Source organism: Lynx canadensis, chromosome D1, assembly GCF_007474595.2.
Source record: "Lynx canadensis isolate LIC74 chromosome D1, mLynCan4.pri.v2, whole genome shotgun sequence".
Classification (NCBI taxonomy): domain Eukaryota; kingdom Metazoa; phylum Chordata; class Mammalia; order Carnivora; family Felidae; genus Lynx; species Lynx canadensis.
This window is the reverse complement of record NC_044312.2, coordinates 11816941-11835312: the sequence shown is the minus strand read 5'-3', so window position 1 is coordinate 11835312 and position 18372 is coordinate 11816941. Positions and strand designations below refer to the sequence as shown.

Genomic DNA, 18372 nt, shown 5'->3' with positions numbered 1-18372 from the left:
TAGGAAAGGATCTATCCCTCAGACACCCAGCTGTGCGCCAAAAAAACTGTCAGAGAAGAGTGTGGCTGGGAATTTCTGTTTGAGTGAATCTCACTCCCACTTTACCATTTGGGTAGAAGCAGACTTCCTTGTCTCGAGTGTGTGAAAAGCAAGATACACCTGTATCAAATCACGGCAAGCTTCAACCACAAATATTTTTATTCCTTTCAATTCCATTTCCAGTTGGATTTAAGTGTGGCATAGGCTGGGAACACTGTGGGAAAGAAGAATTTTCTCAGTTGTCATGGTTAAAAAAAAAATCACCTTGGTCAGGGCCGAGTCCTTTTTGGTTTTGTCTGGATTTCCCCCCTTATTCGTGTGCATGATGAAACCTGCATTAGCATTTAACACTCACTGATGGAGTCCCTTTGGATGGCTATTAGCCAGAGTTTGGTGCCGGAATGCTTGGTCCAGCTCAAGGAGATTGGGCTCCCCTTCTCTGAAGTCATGTGCTTCCTCACTGCACAAGCCAGATAAAACAGGGAAAATCATCTCCAGGAATTCCTTTTGGAGGAATGGAGATGAGGACACACGGTACAATAGGAGAAACTAGGCACCTCCACTCCAGAACGAGTACATCCAGGCTTGACAGCAGGACAAGGCAAGAAGAACCAGGCTGTCCCCAGGCGTCCAGGCTGAGGTCTTGAAGGGGCTCAAACTCAGGAAGGGCATTTGTGGATTCCTAAATCCATCTTCAAGCCCAGCATCTGGAGTGATACACAAAGATTCTTAGGCTCATGCTCATTTCTCATTGTCACTGAGAAATCTGCTGTAAATTTCTAGAAGGATGTTTCCTCTTGTTTATGTGCATTATAAAATCTACAACAAGCATTATACCATTCACTGACGGGGGCCCTCCGTATGGCCGTTACCAGGTTTGGTGCTTAGCAGTAACCCACTGGGGTTTCCATTACAGTTGCTGCATCATTAAAGAACAAACAACACTTAGCCGCTCCCCTCCATGTCCTAACCACTGCCTCCGAATGCCCCATTTTGTCCTCCCTGGGGCTCCCTGCGCATACCCACAAGGCACTCCCTCACCTGTTGCCCCAAGCCACGACCAGTGTGGCCTGGAGCCCATTCCTTCCACAGAGCCAAGCCACCTGGAGACAGACAGCAAGAAGCAGCACTGGGCACTGAACTTGTGCGGGCATGGTCCCCAAGCAGTGGGGGAGAGGGGGGCAAGAAGATGGTGCAAAGAAACAGAAGGTAATACTACAGGAAAAGAGGGATCTGGAGAAGAAGGGAGAGAAGGCAAAAGTAAAAGGAAGAGGAAAAGGAAGATGAGAAAAGAAAACATTGGCAGGAAACGGAGAAGAAAAGGAAGCTAGCAGTAAAAGGCAAGGAGAAAAGGAGAAAAAAAAAGAGGGAAATAGAGGGAGGAAAAGAAAAGAAGGCTTCAGGAGAGGCAGAGCCGTGGAGTTGGGGTGGCCTGAATGTGACTGACCCTCCAGGGCTGTGGAATGGAGGGCCAGCCAAGGCCACATGCCAAGCCCCGGGGAAGGGAGCAACCAAAAAGCCTGGAGACCCTGTCCTCTGAGCCCCAAGCCTGCACTTCTGCTCTGAGCTCCTGGAATCCTCTGGGACTGCCCAACTGTGCTGGGGAGGGAAGAGAATGTCTTGGTACAGTGTGTGCATTAGGGAATTAGCTTTAGGTAATAGGATTATAGCGAGCCGGGCAGGCCACGGCCTCGAATGGAGATGTATTGCCTCTGTGCCTCTCTGATGGAGCATCAGTCAAGTTTCCCCCAAAGAAATCTCCTATTAATGGATTTGATGGCACAGCAGACAGGGGGTAGTTGGAGCTGTGGCCAGTGGCGGGGTGTAAATTGCCTCCGATGAAACTGTGGAGTCACTTTTGTCCCTTTTAAACAAGATAAAAATTAGTGAGCGGCCTTGATGAACTCGCCGTGGCCGGTGGGGACGAGGGAAAAAGCAGAGGCCTGGCTAATTTGATTCCGGAGCTCTGCCTGCAGACGGCCGGGCTCCTCCGGGGGCGCAGAGGCAGACACGCAGACGGCAGCGGCCCAGGGTGGGTAATGAAAAGCCCTGAGGATGCAGGACCTGTAGGCCTGTGCCTTGGCTTTGTGTCCAGCTGCTCCCAACACCGTGCCCAGGAGGACTGTAGTCACGCCTGTGCTTGGCACTTTCCAGAATTCAATCAATCAACCTGGGTTTAAATCCTACAGAGGGCTCTGGGACTCAGTGTAATCAGGCGGTAAAGAGCCCAGGCTCATGGGGGCGCACACCCTCCTGCCCCTTACCACGGTGCTTGCTCCCATTTTCCAGGTTAAAACACAGAGCCCAGAGAGCCTCTGTGCCTTGCCTCCGTTCCCACAGCCCGTTAGGGGATGGAGCTGAGATCCCTTAGACTCCTGGCTGCAGCCTTTTACTTTCAGTCATGTCTCCCGTCTCCTCCAGTAAATTTTACTGGTCTCTGAAACTTTTACCACCAAAGAGCCTGACCTTTTAAAACCTATAAACTTAGAAAAACTTCTGCAATCTGTCATAGCATCTGGCCCCACCAGGCGCCCACCTGCTGGGGAAGGGTTCCGAGTGGGGGATGCAGCTCCACTCTCCCACGGCACCTTGAGGAGAGGGGTCCATGGGCCCTACTGGCTGCATGCTACCCACGCTCGGCACTTGTTCATGGAATCCCTGTGGGCTCTACCCCTCAGCTCTGGGAAGGGCACAGGGGCAGACAGGGGAGCCCTTCTTCCACCAGTTCCAGGCACCTGACACATCCTGGCATGGAGGTTGAAAGATTTAGGTCATCTCCCCAAGGGGAAGATGGAAGCTAGGGAGATGTGAAGAGGCCTGACTCAGACTTCCTAGTTTCCCTGCCCACAGAGGCAGCAGTGGCCTTTATGGAGAGGAGAGAAGAGGAGCAGTCTCTTCCCTCCTGGCCTTTTCTTTCCTTGATGCCCCATCACGTCCCATCTCTGGGCCTTCTCTGTCAAGGCCCTGCTCCTTGGAATGGCCTGCTTCTGCACCACTCCACAACAGTACCTGCCATTAGCAAGCACACTGTGTGCCAGGCACTGTGCTAAACTCTTTATCACATTTAACTTCTATTTCCTACGAAGAAGATATGATTATTCCCATACCGCAGATGAGAAAAGGAAGGCAGAGATGGCACAAGAACAGACACTTAGATCAATGGAACAGAATAGAGAACCCAGAAATGGATCCACAAATGTATGGCCAACTAATCTTTGACAAAGCCGGAAAGAATATCCAGTGGAATAAAGACAGTCTCTGCAGCAAGTGGTGCTGGGAAAACTGGACAGCGATATGCAGAAGAATGCCACTTACTTACACCATACACAAAAATAAACTCAATATGGACGAAAGACCTAAATGCAAGACAGGGAGCCATCAAAATCCTCAAGGAGAAAGCAGGCAAAAACCTCTTTGATCTTGGCCGCAGCAACTTCTTACTCAACATGTCTCCAGAGGCAAGGGAAACAAAAGCAAAAATGAACTACTGGGACCTCATCAAAATAAAAAGCTTCTGCACAACGAAGGAAACAATCAGCAAAACTAAAAGGCAACCGACAGAATGGGAGAAGATATTTGCAAAGGACATATCAGATAAAGGGTTAGTATCTAAAGTCTATAAAGAACTTATCAAACTCCACACCCAAAAAACAAATCATCCAGTGAAGAAACGGGCAAAAGACATGAATAGACACTTCTCCAAAGAAGACAACCAGATGGCCAACCGACACATGAAAAATGCTCAACATCACTCATCATCAGGGAAATACAAATCAAAACCACAATGAGATACCACCTTACACCTGTCAGAATGGCACCATTAACAACTCAGGCAACAACAGATGTTGGTGAGGATGCAGAGAAAGAGGATCTCTTTTACACTGCTAGTGGGAATGCAAGCTGGTACAGCCACTCTGGAAAACAGGATGGAGGTTCCTCAAAAAACTAAAAATAGAACTACCCTACGACACAGCAATTGCACTACTAGGCATTTATCCAAGAGATACAGGTGTGCTGTTTCAAAGGGACACAGGCACCCCTATGTTTATAGCAGTACTATCCACAATAGCCAAAGTATGGACAGAGTCCAAATGTCCATCGATGGACGAATGGATAAAGAAGATGTGGTATATATATACAATGGAGTATTACTCAGCAATCACAAAGAATGAAATCTTGCCATTTGCAACTACGTGGATGGCACTGGAGGGTATTATGCTAAGTGAAATTAGAGAAAGACAAAAATCATATGGCTTCACTCATATGAGGACTTTAAGAGACAAAACAGATGAACATAAGGGAAGGGAAACAAAAATAATATAAAACCAGGGAGTAGGACAAAACAGAAGAGACTTATAAATATGGAGAACAAACTGAGGGTTACTGGAGAGGTTGTGGGAGGGGGGATGGGCTAAATGGGTAAGGGGCACTAAGGAGTCTACTCCTGAAATCATTGTTTCACTATATGCTAACTAATTTGGATGCAAATTTTAAAAAATAAAAAATAAAATTAAAAAAATAAAATAAAATAAAATAAAATAAAAAGGAAGGCACGGAGTAGTCAAGCAGCCCATGCAGAATTCCAGGGCTGATAAATGGAGGGTGTGGTGTTAGGTCCTACAAACTTGAAAGCCTGGGCTTGTAACCTCCCGATTACAATGAGTCCAGAGAGAGCATTCTGTAGGATTGACGCCCAGGCTGACTGGACTCTGGCTCCGATCCCTAGTATGGATGGGAGTCCCCCCTTTCCTGCCTTGACTGCTCTTATTGAAAGGGCAGGCTCATTGGGTTGGCCCTACATAAGCCTGCAAATTAAAGATATTTTTATTAAAGAATAGTCATAAGAATATATGATAACTTTAGGGACCATTGCATTTATTGTTTTCCCCAATACAGACTGGATTCAGAAATACTGCCCTTTCCCATCCTGGCCCCAATATAGCCAGTTTCTGCAAATGCTAGGTATGGGGCTTCACACTAAACTTGGGACCAGTGACCTTCTGCAACCCCTCGTCATGGGATGGAAGTGATGCTAGAATCTCTGGACTATAATATTATTCTATTGAGTCTGGGTGCATGGGGTGGGGCTTCCTTGTCATCTGTCGCCTGGAGAGGAAGTCTTTTCTAGTCCTCCAAGCAGAAGGGATGGAAATCCTGAAGCAGGTGGCACAGTGGGGCTTTTTCTGTCGATATGGACCTCAAAGGTCAAGATGGTTGAGTTCGTTTTAAGGCACCACCATCCACATGCAGACAAGCAAGAAGTAGAGGTGAAGAAGCCCCAAGAAAGGGGCCTCATGAAGTCGTGCTTCTCCTTTGGGACCCCCTAGAGCATTGTGGGGCTGCAGGGAGGTATTCGACAGGCCTGGGATGACCCAGCACCCTGTGCCCTACAAGACCGAGTATTTCAGTCGGCGAATACTCCTTTGCCTCCTTGTCCTTTCTCTTCCCTTAATAGGTGTTCATGTGGGAATCCCCAACCTTCATCTGCCACACTAAGGGGTGGAGGAGGAGGAGGACTTTGTTCCTGATTGGCCAGTGAGGTGGCAGCAGCAACTGTCTGAGAGAGAGAAGCGTCCAAGCAAAGTGAAACCCTAGGGGCCCCACTGCCCCACCTTCCTAGAGATCTTCCTGCAGCGAAACTCTGGAGATCCGGGGACTTGTTTTCATAAGGGTGGTGGCAATCCTTCATGCAGGCCATGTGCAGCAGAGAGGCAGGCCCACCCTTCTTTTCCCCTCCCCTCCTTCCTGGCACAGAAGGGTGGCCATATTGCTCTGGGTCCTTACAAGTAGCCAAGACCAGGATATGCTCCAGCTTCTGGAGAATGTCTCCTTCCTATAAGCTGAAGCTCCCCTTCTACCCCAATCCCCAGATATCCATCAAATTCTGTTCGTTGGCCACAAACAACAGAACCAACTCCAGGGTGGTCTCCAGAGTAGAAGGTCAACCTGGAAAGTGCACCTAGAGTCAACAAGCTGGTAGCAAAGGCCAGGCATGAGTGTGGCTGGCAATGTGTCATTAGCCCATCTGGTCACCCCAGAGCTGGGCCAGGGACAGAAGGTTTGGTTTAAATTTCTCTTCCACTTGAATTCTAATTTCTAGAAAGGAAGGGACTAGAGAGGGCTTTTTATCCATTCCCTTGCCTCTTGGAAGATTAGTGTCTTAATACATTGTTATTAGTATTTTCCAAAAACTTTTCAAAGAAGGAAAACTCAGAAGCCCCTTTGGGATTCCAAAGCAAAGTTTCCTGTACTATTAAATTTTAATTGCACTTGGTACAGTTTGAATCATTTCCTTTCATCCTGTGGAAATGAGTTCCATCTCCTATTCATCCTCTCCATTGTCTCTGAGAGGGTGAGAACCTGGTGGTCATTTCTGGGCTCTTCCAGAGGCAGAGAATAAAAATATTTAGCAACCTTCGTGAGGCTCTGCATGGTTTACAATGCACTTTCCTGCATGCTCCCCTTTCACTTTGATACTCAGGAGAGCTCTCTGAGGTAGGTGACCTTGTCCCCATTTTATAGCTGGAGAACTCCTGCTCTGAGACATGTAGCAACTTGCCCAAGGTCACTCAGCAAACAGGTGGCCGAGACTGGTTTAAAACCCTAAGCCAAGAGAAGATCTGATTCTCTCCTCTGCCATTTCCACTGGGGGAAGGAGTGGAGAGGAAGGAACAGCAGGCTGTATGGTTGTTGCCTCAGGGGCGGTGAGATGCAGATCCGGGGACAGGGTGGGGAGGGAGACATTTTCTTTATCTACCCTGTTACGCCTTTAAGTTTTGTCCAGTGTACATGTACCATCTCACTGAAAAGAAACTAGATGGGTTTTTAAAAGGAAGCAAGAGGAAGAACGGAATACCAGGCGACTCTAGCCTTGCTTCCATCGAATACTCCAAGTGTGGCCGTGGGCGAACCAACTAAATCGTCTGTGCCTAGGTCTTATCACCTATCAAATGAGAATAAAGGAATAGTTGCTCTGCCTACCAAATTCACGGGCTCTTTTTGAGAATAGTATAGTTCAGTAATTATTACTCTGGAATGGGGAAGGCGATGCCAGCATCATAGGGTTCAAATTAAGCACACGCCTTCCCAGATAATCTGAGACCCGCTCCCTCCCCGCCTCCCCCGACAATTATGAAAATCGCAATTCATGTGTTGTGAAAAAAGCACAGACTCTGGAGTCAGACTTGACCTCAAATCTCAGTTGCTCAGCTTACTAGTCCTTCAACCCTGGTCCAGACACCTAAAGCAGGTCACCTCAGTTTTCTCATGTCTAGAGTGGGCATAAGCACGCGTGCCCCCCAGGGGTCATGAGGATTCAACGGGCTGAGGGACGCACAGCTCAGCATGCAGCCCAGGGCCCAGGACACAGCATAGGCTCAGAAGCTATTAGTTTCCTTCCCATTACAACAAAAGGGATCAATAGAATTAATAAATAAAAGAGGTAATGGCTTGTGAACACCCTAAAAGAGTTAAATACAGCAATAGAACCTGAAAGGGGTGGGTTCCCAGCAGCTTGCCACCAGCCTGGGAAGAGGGGAGGGGAGAATCAGAGAGCAATAGCTTGTCTGTGAGCCCGGCTGCCCTCACCTGCCTCCCACGGCACCTTCCCAGCGAGACCTTCTCTGACCACCCTGTCTCACATACACCCCCCTTGCTCCCTGTATTCCTTCCGCACACTTCTCACACGCTGCATGCTCAGTTTATTTATCTTGTTTATTATCTGTTTCCCCTGCTAGAATGTGAGCTCCACAAGGGTGGGGATTTTTCCTCTCTCAGCTTTACTGAGGTATAATTGAGAAATAAAATTGTGTACATTTAAAGTGCACAGAGTGGTGATTGGATATACATATGCATTGTGAAATGATTACCACGAACAAGTTAACGAACATATCCAACCCCTCACATAGTTATCTTTTTCTTTGTGTGAAAATGCTTAAGACCCACTCTCTTAGCAAATTGCAGGTATACAATACAGTATGGTTATCTGTAATCACCATGCTCTGTGCAAGATCCTCAGAACTTATTTGTCTTTTTTTAATAAAATTTTTAATGTTTATTTATTTTTGAGAGAAACAGAGAGACAGAGACAGAGTGCAAGCAGGGAAGGGGCAGAGAGAGAGACACACACACAGAATCTGAAGCAGGCTCCAGGCTCTGAGTCGTCAGCACAGAGCCTGACTCGGGACCCAAACTCATGAACCGAGAGATCATGACCAGAGACGAAGTCGGACACTTAATCAACTGAGCCACCCACACATGCCAGAACATAGTCATCTTATAACTGAAAGTTGGACCTTTGATCAACGTCTCCCCACTCCCCGCCCGCCCTCCCAGCCCCTGGCAGCCACCGTCCAATGTACTCTCTGCTTCATGAATTTGACTTTTCTTCTTTAATCCTATATATAGTGATACCATACAGTATTTGTTCTTTCCCCATCTGCTTATTTCACTTAACATAATGCCCTCTAAGTTCATCACATTGCAAAATGGCAGGATTTCCTCTTTTAATGGCTGAATAACAAATACTTCAGTGTATGTATTGATCATATTTTCTTTATCCATTCATCCACTGATGGACACTTATGTTTTTTCCAGTCTTGGTCATTGTGCATAATGCCGCAAGCAACATGGGAGTGCAGATATCTCTTCATGTAGTGGATTTCACTTCCTTTAGATACACTCAGGAGTGGGACATAGGTAGTTTATGTTTAATGTTTTGAGGAGCCCCCATACTGTTTTCCATAATGAGTACACCAATTTGCAGGAAAGGGTTTTCCTTTCATCCACACTCTCACAAATCTTTCTTTCTTTTTTTTTTTTTTTCTTTTTGGTAATAGCCATTCTAACAGTCCTGGTGTGATACCTCATTGTGGTTTAGACTTGCCTTTCTCTGATGATTAGTGATGTTGAAAACCTTTTTATGTACCTGTTGATCATTTGAATATCTTTTGGGGGAAATGTCTATTCTGGTGTTTTGCCCATTTTTAAATCAGATTATTATTATTTCTTGCTATTGAGTTGCATGAGTTCCTTATCTATCTTATACGTGAAAACCTTATCAGACATATGGTTTGCAGGTGTTTTCTCCCATTTTGTTGGTTGCCTTTCATTTTGTCAATGGTTTCCTTTTCTGTACAGAAGCTTTGTAGTTTAATGTACCTCTGCTTGTTTAGTTTGGCTTTTGTTGATTGTGCTTCTGGTGTTATATCCAAAAAATAACTGCCAAGACCAATGTCAAAGAGCTCTTCCCTATATTTTCTTCTTCTTCTTTTTAATGTTTATTTATTATTTTTGAGAGAGAGTGAGAGAGAGAAAGAGAGGGAGACAGAGTGTGAGAGGGGGAGGGGCAGAGAGAGAGGGAGACACGAATCTGAAGCAGGCTCCAGGCTCTGAGCTATCAGCACAGCGCCCGATGTGGGGCTTGAACTCACAAACCACGAGATCATGACCTGAGCAGAAATCAGATGCTTAACCGACTGAACCACCCAGGGCGCCCCAAGTTTTCTAACACCACTTATTGAAGAGACTGTCCTTAGAGCAGAGATTTTTATTTGTTTTGTTGATTGTTGAGTTCCCTGAAACTAGGAGAGTGCCTATCACATAATAGATGCTCAATAAATATTTGTTGGGTAAATGAATGAACGACAGTAGTAAAAAGGGAAGAAAATGAGGCTATTTAGCAAAATTCACCTGTGCTCTGGAGCTCTCCTGACCTCCTTGGGGGTGTGGCTGTCAACTGAGGTAGTAAGGATACTGCCAGGCCTGGCGTTGGGATCCTTGGCTCCCTCCCCTGTTCTGGGGACACATGGAGCAGACTGCCAAGGCCCCACTGCTGTCATAGCTCTGGTCTGTTGCTTTCTTGGGCAGTGACCCAGGGGGTCTTAGCTGGCCACTGGGTGGCTTGTAAAGTAATGTATGTCTTGGAGTGGAGAACATTTGGGCTCCCTGACCTGCCACTACTGGAGAGAGAAAAGACTCTGTGACATAGAGACTGTAGTCCTGTGTGGCCAATAGACAGATGAGACAATGGGAGAGGACAGGCATAGGAGAAATCCCAGCTTCACTCCCATTAGAGGAGAGGCAGCGAGACCCCACAGGAGGTCTGTGCTATGGAGCCCTCTTCCCACAGCAACCCAGTGGAGACGCAGGATCCGGTAAGGAGGTCACATGGCCTTCCTGCTTCAGGGGCCACTGTCTCACTCACTTTGCACTTATGGGAGAGCATCAGCCTAAAGCAAGGTCTTCAACACGTCCCAGCAGACACGCCTGCCTTGGTATGAACATTCTCTAGAGTTGGAGACATCAGAGAGAGCTCCCTTTGGCCTTTGAAACCATCTACTCCAGGGGCGCCTGGGTGGCGCAGTCGGTTAAGTGTCCGACTTCAGCCAGGTCACGATCTCGCGGTCCGTGAGTTCGAGCCCCGCGTCAGGCTCTGGGCTGATGGCTCGGAGCCTGGAGCCTGTTTCCGATTCTGTGTCTCCTCTCTCTCTGCCCCTCCCCTGTCATGCTCTGTCTCTCTCTGTCCCAAAAATAAATAAAAAAACGTTGAAAAAAAAAATTGAAACCATCTACTCCAGCCTCCATCTGCCACCCAAATCTCTATGGCATCCCCAGCCAACGGCTCTCAGCTTTTACTTGCACACCTCCAAGCAAAGGAGGAGACCTTTCAGAACTATTTCGTTTTTGCTGAGATATTTCTTATTTTGCTCCTCAGATGTATTTCTCTAACGTTTCCACCCATCCAGGGCTATTCTTCAGGACATTCACAAATTGATACCAAGGCCTGCCACCATTATGCTTTCTCATCTACAGGCCAAGCCCCTCACTTCTGTCAGCACAGAGTAGAGCAGAAAGGACCTAGACAGGGAGAGCAGGCTCACCTTAGGATCTGCAGTGTCTCCCATCTGCCTGGGGCCTCCTCCTCTGTGCTTGATGGAGTCCGCTGAATGAACGGAGGAGTGAGAGAATCCACACAAGCTTCTCAGTCTGTAAGTGAGGAACGTGAATCTCAGGGAGGCTAAGTGACTTCAGCAAGGCCATGCAACTCCCAACCCCAGAGCTAGCTCCCAGTTCAGAGGATTTTCCCGAGTCCATACCAGCGGTTTAGAGACCTTGTTTTACGCCGTCTTCTCTTCTCTTTAGGTTTGGCCTGGCTGGCTCCACAGAGGTAGCCCGCCGAGCTCCTGTTCCCTGTGTTCACCTGCTATGACCTTCCCATCACTTTGTCCACTCCACCTTAGAACCTTCGCTCTAGCTCTTTGCTCTCCCAGGAGCTCTCTCTTCCCAGATGTCCACTTGGCTAATTCCCCCTCAGGTCTTTGCCTAAACCTCACCTGTTCAATGAGGTCTATCCTGACTATCTTCTTACTACCCTCTCCTCCCTGTCCCCACCTTGGCACACCTGACCCCTCTTACCTGGCCCACTTTGTCTTTTGTTCCACAGCCCCATCACCTCCTAACATACTATGTGATTGACTTATGATGATTCCTAATTGTCCATCTCCACTGGTAGAATGTCAGTAACCTTGAGGGCGGGGAGCTTGGGGGTTTTGTCTACTGATATATCCCAAGTACCCAGAACAGTGCCTGACACCTAGCAGGGACTCAGTAAGTATTGTTGAATGAATCTCCTAGTTGGAAAACCCAGGAGGGCCCTAGGTCTGAATCGCCCCCCATGGAACACAGTAGGTGTTGAACACATGTTTGTTAATACATGATTAACTGATTATATAACATGTCTTTGCTGCTCAGTAGCACTGTGTTCATGTGCTGCCTCATGGCTGAAGAGAGATGTGTCATGGGCTCTTCTGGGGTTGCCGCAGAGGTCCCACCATGACCTAGAGGATACCCCTATCTCAGACCCATGGGAGATCTGTGGGGTGCAGCTGGATCATGGTTGCCCTTTTGCTCCCAACCCATCTCGGATGTGTCATGTGGTAGGCTGGGTAATGGCCCTGAAGATACTCAGGTCCTAATTCCTGGAACCTGTGAGTGTTTGCAAAAGGGAGTTTGTAGATATGATTGTGTTAAGGATCTTGAGATGGAGAGGTTATCCTGAATCACCCTGGTTGGCCCTACATGTAAGCTTGAGCGTTCTTCTAAGAAGGAGGCAGAGGAGGTGTGATGACAGGATAGGAGAAAGCCATGTGGAGGCAGAGGCAGAAACCAGAGATGAGCTTGGAAGGTGGAGGATGGAGCCATGAGCCCAGGTGCGCAGGTGGCCGCTGGAAGCCTTCACCTTGACTTTCACCCAGTGAAACTGATCTCGGACCTCTGACCTGCAGAGCTATAAGAGAACAAATTTGTGTTGTTTTAAGTTATTAAGTTTGGGGTAATTCTTTAGAGCAGCAACAGGAAATTGATACACACCATTCTACAGGCACCCCCCAACCCCCTTCACAACAACCAGCATAAACCCCAGGTCTGTTTTTCACATCACCCAAACCTCAGACCCTGGGAGACCAAGGTTGGGGTGGGGGTGGGGGCATGCTGCAGTGTCCCTGATAGCCTCGTGTTCCTCCTTCTGAGTGTTGTTCCCAGTTGAGCCGCCCACTTCCCCCTCCTCTGGAGCTCTCCAAATGCTGCAAATAGACCCTGAAGTGTCTTGCTGGCCTAAGTAGCTTCCCAGAGAGGACCCTTTCATCTTCCTGCTTCCAAGTATTTAATTAGTCCTAAATGAAGAGTCCTCAAAAGCGTACAGCACTTTTGCACATTTGCTGACATAATCACATTTGCTGTTGCCTCTGATCGACATCCTGGAAACGTTCCTTCCCTTCTGGCTCCCCTGAAGGTGGTTTCGCGAGCTCTGAGAGCAGCAGCACTTTCTAAAGCATGTCCCTTGTCTCACGGGAACCTCTGAATTCCGCAGCACCATTTGCCATTCCACCAAATAAAGGTTAAACCGACCAGTCGAGAGTATTTCTGAACCCCGCACGCAATCTCCATGATTCAGTCTTTCCAGGCTTGGGTTCTTGTGTACCAGGTCACAGAGTCAGCATGAACCATCCTGAAAGTAGAATTATTACTCCTCCCTTACAGATGAGGAAATCAAGGCTCACTCTACTGTGGGAACCCATCGAGGGTAGGGATTAGAAACTGGGTATGGTGGTCATTAATGTTACGCTCCAAATATTCTGGCTGTCCCCTCTTCTGGGTTCTTGGACAGATTGCCCTTCTGGCAACATGGTTGTTGAGTGGGTGCATGAGGAGGACAATGGGACAATGAGTTAATTGTGAGCAGAAGAGACAGAGATGTCTTCCAGGCCCTGTCGCTTTCCTTCTGCCAAGGTGACCGACAATGTCCCAGATGGACGCTGCTCCACCGGCCTGGGTCTCAGAGGGAGGACATGGTCCAGAACCAGAGCTGGCCGGCAGTGGGCACACAACATGCTGTAAGCCACTGAGACTTGGGGGTCATGTGTCACCACAGTATAACCTAGAATCAGATCGAACGTCAGCTCTGCTATTTTCTAGCTCCGTGGGCCTTGGGATGAGTCAGTCAACCTCTCCAGGGCTTGGAAGCATGGATGGATGGCATCTAGCATAGAGTTTTAGGGAGAAGTTAATGAGATAATATGAGTAGGATGCTTAATGTTATGTCTATCACACAGTAAGTGCTCAGTAAATGGAAGTTGTAGTCACTTTTGTTACTACTGTTATTATTATAAAGGAAATTGTCCAGAGTCTCTAGTGGAAGTGGTTGGTAGGGTGTGGGAAGAGGAAGGGACCATATTTTTGAGCATCTATGACAAGTCTTATATACTTCACAAGTCCTCATGCTGGGTATTGGACTTATAATCCCTATTTTACAGATGAACAAACTCAGGCTCAGAGAATTATTTGACTTTGTCCAGCATCACGAAGCATTAAGTGGTGGAGCCAAGATTTGAATTATGCTTGGGTGACTCTCTACCCAGCATCTTCTTTAACTTCCTTAAAAGAGAATTCCCCCATGTTCTTGCTGGGTTGGTGGGAATGCAAACTTACGTGGCCACTGTGGAAAACAGTATGGAGGTCCCCCAAAATTAAAATAGAACTACCCTACGATCCAGCAATTGTGCTACTAGGTATTTACCCAAAGAATACAAAAAATACTAATTCAAAGGGATACATGCACCTCGATGTTTATGGCAGCATTATTTATTATAGCTAAATTATAGAAAGAGCCAGGTGTCCACCAATTGACGAATGGATAAAGAAGAGGTGGTATATATACCAGTGGAATATTATTCAGCTGTACAAGAAGAAATCCTGCCATTTGCAGTGCCATGGATGGAGCTAGAGAGTATTATGCCAAACAAAACAAGTCAGTCAGAGAAAGACGAATACCAATGATTTCATTGATATGTGAATTTAAGAAACAAACAAGCAAGGGGAAAGAGAGAGAGAGAAACCTAGAAATAGACTCTTAACTATAGAGAACAAACTGCTGGTACCAGAAGGGAGGCTGGTGGGGAAAGGGCCATATAGGTGATGGGGATTAAGGAGGGCACTTGTTGTGATGAACACTGGGTGATGTATGGAAGTGTTAAGTCAGTATATTGGACACCTGAAGCTAAATTTACACTGTATGTAACTAACTGGAATTTAAATAAGAACTTAAAAAAAAAAAAAAAGGAGAGAGAATTCTCCAGTGCCGGGCACACGTCCCCCCACTAAACCCCACGTCCTCCACTCTAGCCTCCAGCCAGCCCTATCACTTTTCCAGATCAGCACAGATGTCATGGGCTCCAACATGGCAACCTTCTCCAGCCTCATTTTGGACCCCGCCCCTGATCCTTCACCTGCTTCTCTTTGCCCGGTAGGGGAGCACACAGGGTTCTTAGGAGTCTAGCCTAAGACACTGTGTGTACCTTCTAACCCCAGGGCACTGGGGCAGGGGCCTGTCTCCCAGCGGGATAAGACCTCCAGGGAAGCTCACTGCTTTGGGAAAGAAGAACTGCAGCTCTCGTCTGGGCTCTGCACTGAGAAAACAGTCCCTTATCTTTGCAACTTCCACCCCCAGGAGCTCACTTAATTCTGCCACTGCTCCTGTGTTAGGGAGGCCACCCGCTGCCTCCACCATCTCTCCAAACACTAGATACCAAACACCAGATACTAAAGCTTCTAGATGCTCCGTCAGATAGCCTTGAGTTCAAATTCTAGTCTTTACCTACTCATTGTGTGGCATTAGGCAAGTCACTTAACCTCTCTGGGCCTCAGTTTCTGTATTCATGAATTTATCCTACCATAAGGACTACATTAGACACCCTATGGGAAGTCCTCATTGGTCATGTGACACACAGTGAGTGTCCCATAGGGAGTGGCTATCTTTAATCAGCCTCATTACTATCACCTTTATCATTATCTAGGGTTTATTATTATTATCCTCTCCCAGCCTCCTCTGAAAAATGAGAGCTTTGAACGAGCTGGTCTGGTTCTCCTCCAACTTTGAGTGACCACCTCAAACACATATGCACACATGCAGGTGCATATAGGCATGTAAACCCATGCACGCACACACACACACACACACACACACACACACACATACCCGCAATGCTGCCTCTTTGGGCAGAACAAGGGGCCTCAAGCCTAGGCTACAATGACAAGCCTGGGTTCTGCCCTGGTATCTTCAGCGTCAAGTTCAGGGAGAGTGCTATGGTGGCTGAAAGGTGAGAGGGCAGGGTGTTCAGGGGAGATGGGCTAAGTGGCCAGAAGGATCTGCAGGCCATAGGGAGTCCTAAGGCCTAGAGTGAAGCCCCAGAGCCATCTCCTGCAGCTCTGGAAGCGGTGCCCCATAAAACCTAATGGATGTTTGAATTATCACCAGTGAGGGAAGGTCTGGGAAACAGAGCTTTCAAACCTCCCAGGAACCGGGGCTGAGACACGGTGGCGGAGTGAGCAGACCACATGCAGCCTTGGGATGTGGGTGGGAAGACAGAGCGTAGGCTCTGCTCGAGGGATGCCTCCTCCCAGCACCTCTGGGAGGCACAGGGAAGGAGCAGGGACAGCAGCATGGCTTACCTGTCACCTGGAGTCCTTCCCCCATCCTCATCCCTCGTGCTTTGATACCAGAAGACGACAAAGGCTTCAACCCGCTGCAGCTCGGCTTTCGGGGGGGAGTGCATGTTCCCCGCCTAGCACCCCGTGTGCCTGTGCTCTGTGTCGGGTTTGTTCTGGACGCAGGAAAGATGACTGTGCTGTGGCCCCTCCGGTCTCAGGTCTACCTCTGCCTGGTGTGCTGATGAGTCACAGCTCTGGGGGAGAGTCAGAGCTTTGGGTGAGTGAAAGGGCTACATCGTCAGAGGCTAGTTAGTGAGAGGAGGCTCCTCCCTGAGAAGAGGGACTCACATAGCTGAGGCCCCTTGAGATAATGTGGCCATGACACCGCCAGGCAAGGGGGCTCGGTGGTTTGCCCCGTGGGGGAGAGGGGTCGTCCCATCACTGGCTCTCCAGAAAACAGGGTGTCTGCTGTCAGGGGAAGGAGGGCAGTGGAAGGGACCTTCCTTTCCCTTCACTCCCTTCTCCCCTTGGATGGCACACAGAGCCATCTCTGCCATCTGCCCACAGCCTATAATTCAGCCGCCCAGCTGCACGGGGGTGCTTGACTGCTCTGATTGTGGGGAGGGCAGATTGCTGAGTGAGCGGGGTGATTGGCAGGTGCCCCGCGGGCCCAGCTGCCTGGGGAGCAGAGGCGGGCTCTGCATGATATTCAGCTGCCCCTGAACCCCAGCTCCCAGGCCTGCCATGAGGCCTCCCTCCCAGGGACCCCGGTCCCCCTTTACCATCATCATTCTTTAGATCCACGCTTCTGTCACTGCAGTGTGCAAACGAATCCTCTGGGATGAGGTCAGAATTCAGATCCTGATTCAGTAGGTCTGAGAGGACCCAAGATTCTGCATTTCTAACAGTTCCCGTGCTGCTGCTGCTGCTGATCCAGAGACTATACATCGAGTAGGAAATGTTTAGACTTGACATAGCTTATATGTATAACCTCTCTGGGCTCTGGGAACAGCCCAGTGGGAAGGTGGTGAATAATAATAATAATAATAATAATAATAATTGCTATCATTCTCAATGCCTCTAATGCCAGGTACTGTGCATAAATCTTAACTCACTCAGTCCTCACAGCACCCCAGTGAAAGAGCCCTTGTCGGAATTTACAGATAAGAAAAACAGCCCTGACGTTCTGAGCTAACTCAGTACTTGCCCCAGGGCGTAAACCTAATGAGTGGTAGAAGTAGAATTCAAACTCCTATCTTCTACAGTAGCCACCTCTAAGTTAGGAATAGGAGCCTCTTTAGAAGTGATGGTGAGAGTCAGGAGTGGGTTGGGGGGGGGGGGGGGGAAAGAAGTAAGAGTCAAGGGTTAAATCTCTGGAGCCAGAGTGTGCCTAAGCACAGGAGACTCCCCAAGAGCATGGAGTCTGGAGCCACACTGCTTAGATTTGAACCCTAGCTTTGTCACTCGCTAGCTTAGTGGTTTGGGGCAATGTACTTAACCTCCCCGTGTGACTGTGAAGTGCAAATGATAATAGTAGGGTGACTATGGGATTATATACACCACGAGGTCTCATCATATATATACATATCTCATAGTACATATAAATCTTCATAATAGCTCTAGTATTATCTATCTCTCTGATAGCCCTAGTATTATCTATCTATCTATCTATCTATCTATCTATCTATCTATCTGATGCAATTACCCACAGAGATCAGTTAGAGAGTCTGGCACAGGTATACGTGATGGTGACCACTTGTGAAATGGGGGTATGACTTTAACAATAAAATTATTACATAACTGAGTACTTAGCGTGTGCGGCACACTGTTCTAAGCACTTTACATATAGTAACTCATTTAATTCTCTTAAGAACGCTGTAAGCTAGGTTTAATATTATCATATTTATAGATGGGGAAACCGAGGCACAGAGTTCAATGACTTCCCCAAATCACAGGTTAATCGGTGGCGGAGTGGAATTTGAACCTGGTGAGGTTCACTCAACCCATATCGCCGTATTGATGATTCTTACGTGTTTGGCGCAGCCACAGGCACTGGAGATGTACCAGCGAACACGATATACTCCCTGCCCCACCAGGGCTGACATTCTTGGGTCCTAGAATATTACCACCCGTGCACCCAGAACCCTCCTTGGCACATGACAAAACCCTCAGTAAACGTTAGCTCTGCTTCTCCCTCCTTTTTAAAAACAATTTTTTTTAACGTTTATTTTTGAGAGAGAGAGAGAGAGAGAGAGAGAGAGAGAGAGGAGAGAGGATGAGCAGGGGCAGGGGAGAGGCAGAGAGAGAGGGAGACACAGAACTCAGGCTCCACGCACCAGCACAGAGCCC

General features: G+C 47.9%; 1 long non-coding RNA gene across 2 annotated transcripts; it reads right to left on the bottom strand.

Moving 5' to 3' along the window:
* Positions 1-180: 180 nt before the first annotated feature.
* Positions 181-17045, bottom strand: LOC115526018. Of its 2 annotated transcripts, XR_003972516.2 has the most exons (5): positions 16806-17045; positions 16045-16277; positions 10920-12325; positions 597-746; positions 181-499 (listed from the first exon to the last, which is right to left on the bottom strand). It is a non-coding gene; the product is annotated as an uncharacterized LOC115526018 (long non-coding RNA). The 2 variants fall into 2 exon arrangements; XR_004344200.1 differs by having other exon boundaries at positions 181-746.
* Between the last annotated feature and the right edge of the window lie 1327 nt (positions 17046-18372).